Here is a 12546-nt window from a genome sequence, read left to right as displayed (position 1 = left end):
TCAAAAGGAGTTGTTGTTTCCCTTTGATGTTGCAGATGTTCTGACTCAGAGGAGCTAAGAGGTCAGATTTACTGGCAAGCTTACACTTTGAGGTTACGTACAGGGGAGCTAACTCTCAAAAAGGGAGGAGGGACCACTCCAAGAGGTTCTGAATCTTATTTTCTCCATTAGCCTAATTGCCACTTGTACTGGGTGGGTGGTGATAATTGCTCAAAGCCGTGCTCCTTTCACTGCCTTGCAGGGGCAAAGGGACAGAAGGTTTAGGTCCCAATTATGGCACAGCGAGGGAGTCCTGCTGCCAGTGCCTACCCCCACCTTCTGTGTAATAATTTTGTAAATATCTTCTTTAGGCTCAGCTCTGAAACAGGCCCATGTGTAAACCAAGGCTACAGACAGATTCTCTCCACGAACCACAGAAGATGGCCACCAAAAGCCTGCGGCTTAAGTGTTTCCTGTTTGCAATCCCAAAAGAGAAACTTCTCTGCCTCCAATATGGAAAATTCCAGGAAAAGACTAGAATTGGGTCAACGTGGGCTATAAACCCTTCCCTTGGGCCTATCTCTGAGTCCATTATAACATTATAGCAAATAGAAATGTACTTGTTCCAGCCTCAAGGTTGGGCCTTTTGGGGCCCTTACAGAATGGGGTTGTGGACAAGGGTGTTCTATATAGAAGAAAGGATACTGGGGTAGCTCTTGGGACTCAGGAAACAAGCTTCACACACACAAGGTAGCCAGAGAACAATGACAAGATGAAATTCAGGAAAGAATATGCCACACACAATAACTAGCATATTTAGGGTTGCTTTAAGGGCAATAAACTGTTTCCACCTTTCTCTGAATTCTCATACTCCCTCTCCCTTTTATTAATGCAAAAACAGGCCCAAACTTCTACTTCCCATAGTGTGGGAGACCAGTGATAATGAGGGCCCTCCTGCTTCAGAACAGCTATATCCTTCATAAAATGCAATTTCTTTGCATTGCTGGGATTATGGAAGTAAGGGAAACTTCCATGGACAATTGCAAACAATGGTATGTCAAGAGAAAGAAGCTGATTCTGAGATTCCCAGGTTAAACCAGAGACCCTGGAAGGGAATGACATTCGTCCAGGTCAGTAGCATCCCTAGCTCCTGGCAGAATTCACTCTGGAGGCAAACATCCTCAATTCAAGCTCTCAGGTTTTCCCTAGATCAAGGTCAGCCAAATATGAGCTCACAAAGATCATCATACAAGGACACACATCATAGTAAGTGATAATCAGCAGAAATAAAACAGATTAGGACCCACACAGACTTGAAATATTAGAATTCTCAGAATCAGAACAGAGAATAGATAAAATACCACATAAAATGTTTAAAGAAAAAAACAGAATCATAAAAATGAGCCAGCAGAAAGGAATAGCAAATATGACTAGGCAGATTTGAAAGAGATATATAACTTTTAGAAATGAAAAATATAGATTTTGCTGTTAAAAAAAAAACTCAGAGGGTGGGGTAAATAGCATATTAAACACAACTGAAGAGAGAATTAGTGAACTTGAAGATCGATCTGTAGAAATTTCCCAGAAAGCAGCAGAGAGAAGCAAGATGTAAAGTGCAAAAGAAAGATTAAGAGAGAAGGAAGATAGGGGCTGGCCTGGCAGCATAGCGGTTAAGTTCACACTCTCCATGTTGGCAACCCGGGGTTCGCTGGTTCAGATCCCAGGCTCAAACCTATGCACCACTTATCAAGCCATGCTGTAGCAGCACACATAAAGTACAGGAAGATGGGCACAGATGTTAGCAGATGTTAGCTCAGAGCCAATCTTCCTCAGTAAAAAAAAAGAGAGAGAGAAGGAAGACAGAGTGAGGAGTTCCAGTGTCAAGTCAGAGTCCAGGAAAAAGGAAGAGAGAAAATGGGGGCGAGGCCAAATTTAATGATAATATTCTAGAACTGATGAAAGACACAACTGCAAGGATACAGTAAGCATGATGGTCACCAAAGAAAAAGTACATCCAAACTGAGGCACATTGAAAATAACATGCCAAACACCAAAACAACCACAGATCCTAAAAGCACTAAAAAACAAAATGCCTCAGCTTGAAAGGAATGACAGGCAGACTGACAGCAATGTTCTCAACAGCAAAACCAAAGCCAAGAGACACAAGAATAATATCTTCTAGTGCTGAGAGAAAATCACAGTCATCCTAGAATCGTCCACCTGGCAAAAATATCTCCACTCATAAGCATGAAATAAAAACATTTTCAGAGAGGCCTGGCCCCAGGGCCAAGTGGTTAAAGTTCCACATGCTCCACTTTGGTGGTCTGGGTTCACAGGTTTGGATCCTGGGTGTGGACCTGCTCCACTCACCAGTCCTGCTGTGGCAGTGTCCCACATGCAATATAGAGGAAGATTGGCGCAAATGTTAGTTCAGGGCAAATCTTCCCCAAGCAAAAATACAAAAAGAGGAGGATTAGCAATGGATGTTAGCTCAGGGAAAATCCTCGTCAGCAAAAAAAAAAAGGAAAAAAAATTTCAGAGAAATAGAAACAGAGTTTCCTACCAACAGACATAACCCAAAGGAACTTTTAAAAGATGCACTCCAGGAAGAAGGAAAATGATCCTGGAGGAAAGATCTGAGATGGAAAAAAATAAATAAGTAGGCAAATATTAACATTGTTATAAAAAATAATATTAACATCTAATTTCCATGTGTAACTTATCAAAATAAAATTAAAAAGGACAAAATTAAAATGCTGCAGGACAATAGTATGAAAATTGAGAGAGCAAGTGGCTGTGTGGTTTGGTAGGAGGGTTAAGGTACTAATGAGAGAGGTTAGTAGATTTTCTGGTAAAATTTCAAGGGTGACCACAAAGAATGGAAATAGAGTGCAACATAATTTCCAAACAATGGAAGAAAAAGATGCAATGAGAAAGCAAATAAAAATGCAAAATTTCATAGTCAAAGAGGAAAGTAGGTAGAGGGAAAATGGGATAAATAGGAAGCAAAAAGTAACAACATGGTAGAAAGAAATACAGACATATCCGTCATCCTAAAGAATGAAAAAGGACTCAACTCACCACTCCATAGTCTGAGATTGTCACACTAGATTTTTGTAAAAATTCAGCTCTGTGCTATTCACAAGGAACACGTTCAAACATAAGGACAGAGAAATGTTGGAAGTAAAAGATTTACGAAGCAAATATTAACCAAAAGAAGGCTTTCTGCTGTCAGAAAAAGTAGACATTAATAGAGAAAAGTGTTATATAGATACAGTCTTGCCCATAATAATAAAATGTTTGATTCATCTGGAAGATAAAACAATTCTAAAAAGTCTTAAACAAATAGAAAGCAAAACTGAGAGAACCCACAGAGAAATTAAACTCGTCGTCAGAGTGGGATACGTTCAAAATACCTTTTTTATTTATTGCTAGGACAAAAAATTAGTAATAATATAAAAATGCAACTGGCAGTTTTGGTTTATGGGACACACACAGATTCCATATAACAATGGGATATTTACAAAAAATTGACCATGGAATAGGCCATAGAGAAGGGTCGAAATTTTCAAGTAGCGATTAACATCTGGACCAAGTTTTCCTACCACAATACAATTAAATTAGAACTCAACAATATACACTTAGAATTTTAAAATCTCACTTTTAAATACTCTGTGGATTAAAAAAACCACACAAAAGAAATTTAAATATATTTAGAACTAGACACCAATGAAAATATCATATACCAAGGCTTATGGTATGCAGTGAAAAGACAATGTAAAGGAAATATAGAGACTTAAATGCTTGTAAATATAAGAGAAGAAAACCTGAAAATTAATGAGCTAAGCACCCAACTTAGGAAATCAGGGGAAAAAAACCAATAGGGTAAATTCAAAGAAAGATAACTATAGGTGTAGAAATTAATGAAATAGAAAACGAAGATGCGATGGATGTGATTAAGAAAACCAAAGGTGCTTCTTTGAAAACATGAATAAAATAGGCAAGCTTCTAGCAGAATTGTTCAAGAAGGAAAGAGAGACATATAAATAATATTAAAAGTAAATAAGGGGATACAATGAGAATCCAGCAGAGACTAACAAGATAAGAGCATACTATAAAAAACAGTATGTAAAAGAATGCCTAATGATGTGTTAACCTAGAAGAAATGAACACATTCCTTTAAAAATAACCAACTCAAAAAGAAATAGAAAGTCCAATGGCTCACAAACATTAAAACGAGTAAATCAATTGTTTAATTTTCTTACAAAGAATCACCAAGCACAGATCATTTTACAGCTAAGTTCTACCAAGCCTTCAGGGAACATATCATTCTAATCTTATGCAAGTTATTTGAGAAAAAAAGAAAGAATATTCTCCAACTTATTCTATGAATCCACTATACTTTTGATGCTAAAACTCAAAAACCATAATAAAGAAAAGTCATAGAAAAGACATTCTTTAAAATAAAGACAATAATCCTAGACAAATATTAGCAAAATGAATCCTGCGCTTTATAAAAAAGATAACACATCATGGCTAAACTGGCTTTATTCCAGGAATATAAGGCTTAACTTCAGAAAATCTGTAATTGTCACTCACTACATTAGCATATTAAAAGGACAAAACAATATGGTTATTTCAATAGAAGGAGAAAACACATTTGATGAAATTCAAAATACCTATTTATGATTTAAAAATTTTAACTAGCTCAGAATACAAAGGGATTTCCTTAATCCAACAAGGGAAATCTACCAAAGACCTACAGCAAACATTCTTTTCAATAGTGAAATAGTGAAGGCTTTTAAAATCAGGAAGAAAAAAGGAAAAAGGTATAAGCTTTGGAAAGGGAAAAAAACACTTAAAACTCTCGTTGTTCACGGATGATATGATTGTCCTCATAGACTATTTTATCTACAACCTTAAAAGTTTATGTATCCATAATAGTGCTTTTTTTTTTTTTTTGTAATAGCCAAGGACCGGAAACAATTCAATGTCCATCAGTGGTAGAATGGATCAAAAATTCAAGGCACAGTCACACAATGGAATTGTATACAGCAAAGAGCTGTAACCAAAGATCAACAACCAAACTCAACGACATGGGTGAATCTCACAAACTTAACGTTGAGTGAAAGAAGCCAGACACCAGAGAGCAGGCACTGTATGATTCCATGTGTACAGACATGACTAATCTCTGCCTGGCAATCAGGATAGTGTCTTCCCTTGAGATGGGACACTGGCTGGAAGGGGGGCAGGAATGCGATGTGCAGGAATGGGGCAAAGCGTGGGATGTGGAGTCCATCCGTGTTGAGTTTAAACTCTGGCTCTACCACTCCCCAGCTGATTGACTGCCCACTGGGGGACACAATCACCATGAGACTCAGTTTCCTCAACAGGAAAATGGGCATGGTCACAGCCCTCACCTCACCGGACTGCTGTGAGGCGAACGAGACAATGTACGAGAAGCCTGTGGCTGAAGAAGTCCTGAAAAATAGTAGGTATGGTTGTCACCAGTATTACTCTTCCTATGGCCCCTCCACTAGGAGCCCAGTGATTTGGGGGGCTAAAACGAGAAAACAAATGAGTTTTCACCCAGCAGATGGCTTTAGATTTCAAGATGTTTCCTCCAAAACCAAGCTGGGGACCTTCTACACCCCAGATATGGCCCATTCAGCCTGCACCAGTGTTGTTTTGTCATTGAAACTCCTGCCAAGGTCACACGCACCGATTGTCAAATGATAAATTCTGCAAGGGGAGGGGCTGAGATACTAACTCAAGAACTTACTTTACTGAGCTCCCTACAAATCTCAGAAGCAGCAACACAACTTTCATTCTCACCCCGCTGGGCAGAGCTGCTTGAGTCTAAGGGCCTCCTGGTTGGGAGCCAAAGGTGGCTGTCTTTGGAAAGCGCTCTCATACCACTCTCTTGGGGACCACTCAGGCAGCCTCCCACTCCAGCCCCATCCCCTGGGGGCACAGGCATTTACCATGAAAAGAAGGCAGCACCTGCTTCCTTCCACCCCCGCTAAATTTCCTGTTTTTTATAAAAGCCTCCAAAATAGCTTTGAATTGTAGTTTTCATACAATGCTGTTTTTGCAAAGTGTTCCTTGGATAATTATTTGCGCTTGGTGTTTGAAAAAATAACCTTGCTCAAAGAGGAAGAATGCAACGTAGCTACTGAATATAACCTATATTCATGGGTGCACCCCTGAGCCAAATTGAGGGATGGAGAGGGGACACGTGGGTGATCGACATTTGGGGTTCCGGGAGGGAGCCATGAACGTGGACTGTCAGACTTCTGTACAGGTTTACCAATTCCTGAGCACTGGGCTTCACCCATTAGACAAGGCAGTTGAGGAAGCAGCCAGCAGACACACACACGTTCAAAGGGACATAACGACAAGCAATTGTATCTACCCAGTGTGACTTCTGCTGCACCCCAAGTAAGTCTGCAGCTTTTAAAGTGGTGAGAAAAATAAGAAATGCTCCTCTGGTCCATGACATAAAGCAGAAGGAGACTGCCATGGGCTGGGCTTGGCTAGGGGTGCTGTACAAACCCCCAAATAAAATAATGCTTTTTCAGTCCCAAAGAAAAACCCCACACCCCCTGCCCAGGCTGAAGAAGACACTGTCCAGAACATTCATTTTGCCACGCTTTCGTCTTTCAGGCAGAAAAAGTCCTGGCAGAAGAGATTTTTTCAGTCCGAACAGAGAAGAATCCTCTTTGGAGCAGATGGCACCAAAGATCATGGGTGGGAAAGCACTTAGGAGAGGTAAAGCCATTATAGAGGTCAGAGGTCATTGTTATTAGCGGTGTGTTTGCTAAGAGGTTGCCAGAATATTTCCTCTCCACCGGTGATCATGACACCACATGGGCCCGTTGTGTCAGGGTGAGGATAGCGCCAGAAGGCCTGGCGCCAGAAGGCCCATGGTCAAGCACAGCCCCTCTGCTGATTAACCACTAACTACCAGCCATCCCTGAGTCTCCACATCCGTAAATGGGGCATAATAACACCCTGCTTATAGGTTGGTGGGAGGCCACGTGGATGAGGCCCTCAAAACCAGCTACTGATCACTGAGCTCTTATTCGAGGGCTGATCTCATGCTGAGTGCTTTGTGTCCCATCTCCCATGCATCTTCACAAGAAACCTATGCAATAAGAATTGCTCTTCTCCATTACCATGAAAACAATGAAGCTCCGAGAGGTTCTCCAGGTCAAGCAGCATGCCCGAGGCCCCGAAATCCAAAAGTCGGGGGCTGGAAACCCAAACACAACCCCCAGCCCCAGGCTCTGTTCCCTCTTACATTTTCCTCAATAAATGTTGGTTGAATCCCAACTAGGCTGTCCATCTTTTGAAGGCAGGTACTGTTTGTATTTCCTGAGCTTTCATCCCAGAGCATCTGTTCTGGTGTTGCTGCCAATAAATATTTACTGAAATTGAATTGTAACAGCTCTGTGCGAAGGTCCCTTCTGGCCAGGTCAGGGCTCTGACAGCTGTTCCATGAGCTCCATGTGACTCCTTGACCCAAGCAGGACGATCTCTTGACTCAAGCAGGGGGGCTCAGAAGCCATCACCCACACAGCCTCCAAGGGCAGCAGATCAGCCGAATGTGCCCGCCCCCACCCTGTAAAGAGGGAACCAGGTCAGGTACTCCCTGGTGGCAGAGCAGGAGTCTGAGGCCCTGGGGGCACCATCCAGCCCTCCTGCAGGAGTATAATTTAGCTTGTCTCTAAACTTCTAGAAAATCCCTTAAGAAGTAACATTTGAGAGAGCGTGGCTGTCCTGCCCTGTAAAGCTTGGCATGTTTTCGAAAGCTTGATGTGAAGACTGCATTGTGGAAAACACTGCACCACCAGCAACTTCCAAATGAAAGCCACCAAAGCTTCACAGTGGAAAATGCACCCAGCATTTCAGATTAAGGCTTCCCAACATAGTGTTTCTTCATTCCTAAAGACAGATGCACAGGGCTTGATTTGGAGCGACACCCAAATACCACTGAAGTGTAATTTAAGAAGCTTGAGTTATCTTTGAGTCAATGATAAATTAATACCATTGTAAATTTTCTTTAGGATAACTTCTTCCCATGCCAGAGATAGTAATGTTCTGGTCTTCAGTTCAATGAATGACGGGATCGAGTATTCCCTGGGAAGCTAATTGGTGGGTTCGGTGAAGCCGCTTCTTTGTGCAACCACATCTCCTCATTTTCTCTCTTCCTTGGGTATTCTCCTCTAAGCAAGGCTTTTCATGTGTTCATCACTCTTTGCAAGAGCCTAATTCAGAGTTAGTTCCTTCAGAGTATGTATAATCCCAGAGAAGGAGGATGGTTACTCTGCCATCAAAACCCAAGGAAGCATCAGTAAGTGAGCAGGAGATGGCCAAATTGAGTTGACAGGCATGGGAGGATGGCAGATGGAGCAGCTCACCAATTTGGCACTGTGCTCCGAGTCAAAACAAGCCTCACCTCTATGGCAACTAGGATAATTTTCCAGGGACTGTTTGCCGGGTCCAAAATGCTATGTGGATTGGAGCTCATGTGTCCCACTGCCTCTCCAGCCGCTAGCATGAGGTCCCCTCAATTTTAATTGGCTTTTATCTTGACCTGCTCACTTAACATCTTACAAAATTGCCTCTGGAAGTACCCAGGGGACACCCCCCACTGCCATGCTTGTGGGCCATGCTCTGCCTCTGTCCTGCTCCTGTCCTCCTGGATGCCCACGTGAGAGTGACTGGCACTGCCCCAGTGAGACCCCGATGTCCCTGTCTCCTGACACTGCCACTGCTGCCAGGTTGTGAGGTTCTACAGCCTGGGGTGCCAAGTTCCCAGAATATGTGGAGGGAACATCCCTGTCCCCCACCGTGAGTCCTACTTTGCCACAGGGACACACACACTTACTGTTCATATTCTTAGACTCATAGTCTTTCATGCAAGAAGTTCCTTCGGCCTCTGCCTGCTGCCCTCTGCACCCTGCCTACCCTCAAGAGTCCAGCACAAATCCCCACTACACTCAGAGCCTCGGTGCAATTCACTTCCTGCAAACTGACTTTTCCTGCTGGCCTGCTGGCTCACTAAACAGGCCTAGACAGGTTTAGTCTCAATGAGAACTCGAGGAAGGACACACTGCGGGAAAACTTCAGTTTTTTTACTTAACATGATTAATTTTATGCTGAGAGTTTTGTTTGAAGAAACAGAGATCATACATACATACGTACAGGGGAGGGGTGGCGGCAAGGAAGTCCTTCCTTATGGTAGAAAGTCAACAAACAAGTGTAAAAGGAACAGTGGATTTAGAATACCAGCATTTGGCAACCATCCTCCTAATAATAGAGTCAGGCCAGAATCATCAATGGATGCTAAAACTAGTACGTGAAATTTGGGGTGTATTTATAATCTTGGAGTATCTCCCCACAAGATACTCATTAATTACAAAGTAACTTTGCAAAAGGGAAAGAAAGTCACTTTACAGTGGAGAAGTCTGGCCCAAACCACCTTAACCAAATGATCAAAGCTAACATCAGCAGTAATGAGACAGTGATGCCAGTGCCTCCTGATACAGTGCACTGAGGAGAACACAGCACCATCGCTATGACGTTACTGCCAAAAGCACACAAGCTGAATGCAATCACGAGGAAACACCAGACGAACCCAGATTCAGGGACATTCTACAGAATACCTGGCCCGTACTATGAGAAAACCTCAATATCATGAATATAAAGAGATACTCAAGAACTGTTTGAAATTAAAGAAAACTAAACAGACACAACAACTGAATATATAGCCCCAGGTTCTCTTTTGCTATAAAGGACTTTATCAGGAAAATTGATGAAATCTGAATAAGGTCTGCAGATTAGGTGATAATATTGCAGCAGTCATACTGTATATCAATATATACGGTGAGAGAAAAGGGTAAAGCAAATGTCGTCACATGTTACCATTTGGGATATTTGAGTGAAATTCTTTGTACTAGTCTGACAACTTCTCTGTAAATCAGAAATTATGTCAAAATCTAGTTTTTTTAAAAAAACCTGGGCTATTCTTTGAGGTGTCTGAAGACATGTTGATATGTTTCCATTTTCATGGGGAAAACGGCTAAGTCCAGTCTTCTCCTTGGCTATAAGAGGGCAGCTAGTTTCCCAGACCTTTGTGAGCAGAGGGTCATCACTGTCAACTGAACTTGAACCAGTTCTAAACCTTTTCACGGCTGTTTCAGAATAGCTTAGGAAGAGGTTGACTCCATGGCCTAGTGGTTAAGTTCGCGTGCCCCACTTGCTTGCCCAGGTTCACAGGTTCAGATCCTGGGCGTGGACTTACACTACTCGTCAGCCATGCTGTGGCAGCGTCCCACATATAAAATAGAGGAAGATTGGCACAGATGTTAGCTCAGGGCTAATCTTCCTCAGCTAAAAGAAAAAAAAATAGCTTAAGAAGAATTGGTGAGTAAGGGATGGGATGGCCATGGGAGTGGAGAGTGGCTGCATTTCTAAAAGAATACATGCCCTGCACACCCGACCTGCGCCCCTGTAGGGTCTTCTACTTGGCTTCTGAGAGGGAAGATCAAGGGAAGACCCTCCTTCCCCTTCATGCCAGGAACCTAGAGCTCCATGTCTGTGGATTCCTGGGAGCCTGCTCAGTGACTCAAGCCTCAGAGCTGATTTCTTATGGTCCTAAAAATAATTCAGAACAAGCCTGAAGCGACTTACACATCAGACACCCTGAGGGCACTCTTGCTGGCATCAGGAAACTCAGAAATATCCAATTAAACTCTTCTTCACCTTCCCTGTCTGGGGCACAGATGAGTGGAGGACAAGCAATAATGGTCAGGTCGGCCTGGGTGTCTCCCAAGGGGTGGGGATGGCCTCAAATCCCAGCAAAGGAGCAAGGAAGGCGGGAAGACCCTGGGAGTCTGGGCTGCCTGAGCCTGGTTTCCAGGAGAGGTGAGTCCTTGCTGCTTCCACCTTCTATTTAGAGGCCCGCCAGCCCGTAGGCAACTGCTCATATGTCCAGCTGGGGCAGTCCCAGTAGGAGCAAGGAGATCCGGGTATTTACACTGGAGAGGGGCTTCTGAGCAGTACGCGGGCTGCAGTAACTGGAAAACACTATTATCAGTTGAATCTTCGACAATCTACCACTCCCCTCCTATGTAGGAGTGACAGAGAAATCTGGGGACGGGACGGTTCTCCCAAGATTAGTCAGGAAGTGGCCTCAGGGTTAGACAGGAGGAAGGAGTAAGGAGAGAACCCTGCACCTCAACCCTGCACCACGCCCACCACCACCCCACCCCCATCCACTGTCACTTACCCTGAGTCAACAGGAAGTGCGTATACACCTGGTAGGTAAGCAACAACGTGTCTTGGGTTTGAATCAAATAAATCACATCAAGACAACACTCAATGTTCACTGTGTATCTGCTGTGTTCCGGGCACTATGTTAATCACTCTAGTAGATGGTCTCATTTAGTCCTCCCAACAACCTATGCGATAGGTATTATCATCCCATTTTAGAGTTGAGGAAACTGAAGCTTAGAGAGGCAATTTACCAAGTCACCTTTGAGAAGCCAAACAGGGAGGCCAAACAACCCCATGAAATATTAAACAGCAGGAAAAGAGCTCTCTGGAGGAGGTTTTCATGATAGACTTTGTTGATGACCTCATCATTCACAAGGCTTCAGTCATCTCCACACAGGGCTCCTTAAATCTCCAGCTCTTGGTCCATCCTCTCTCCTGAGCTACAAAAACTCCCTAAATGTTAGCTGTCTGCCTGATGTCTCCTCTAGGAAGCCCTATCTGGAGTTCACACTCAGCTCAGCCCAAACCAAACTCATCGTCACTTCCATCTTCATCCCAAGCTAACTCCACATCAGATGTCTCCATTTCTGCGCCAGTGCCCCCATTCTCCTAAGGACTGAGGTCTGAAATCTTGAGCTTTTCCACCTCTGTTCCATTACAGGCTGCCAGAAATACTTCTTTCTCATTTTCCTTCCTCTCCGGCACCTGTGCCCCTCCTCTCACTCAACCACTCCCCCCACATACACACCTATCGAAGCAAATCTCAGCTCTCTTAGCAGAGAAATATGATATATAACTCCTTCCTTATCCCTCCCTAGGGCCCAAGAATAATTTTTTGGAAGTCGATCAGTCAGAGAAACATCAAGTCCTGGACACTCACCTTGCCTAGATCCAATTTTAATGTTTCTCATAAATATCTTTATTAACTAACAAAGTGGGACAAGGATACTCTGAGTAAAGAAAGTAACGTTTCTTTAGAAGCTACCAAGTCTTGTGCCAGGTGCTTTCAGGTACATTATCTACCTTAATTCTTATAATGACTCTGCAAGGTAGGTATTATAAAACTCACTTTATAGACAAGTTCAAAATCAGCTCAGAAAAGCTAAATAACATGCTCTAATCACACACCTGGTGAGTCTGGGAGGCGTTCTCTTCTTTTACAACCTCTCCCTAAGTGATCTCATCCAGATTTAAAATAACATCCACAAGCTGGTGACACCAGATTCACGTCCACAGCTCTGTGTCCTGGACTTCATTGAACTACCCACTTACATCTCCACTTAG

Source organism: Equus quagga, chromosome 12, assembly GCF_021613505.1.
Source record: "Equus quagga isolate Etosha38 chromosome 12, UCLA_HA_Equagga_1.0, whole genome shotgun sequence".
NCBI lineage: Eukaryota > Metazoa > Chordata > Mammalia > Perissodactyla > Equidae > Equus > Equus quagga.
This window is presented reverse-complemented; position numbering follows the sequence as displayed.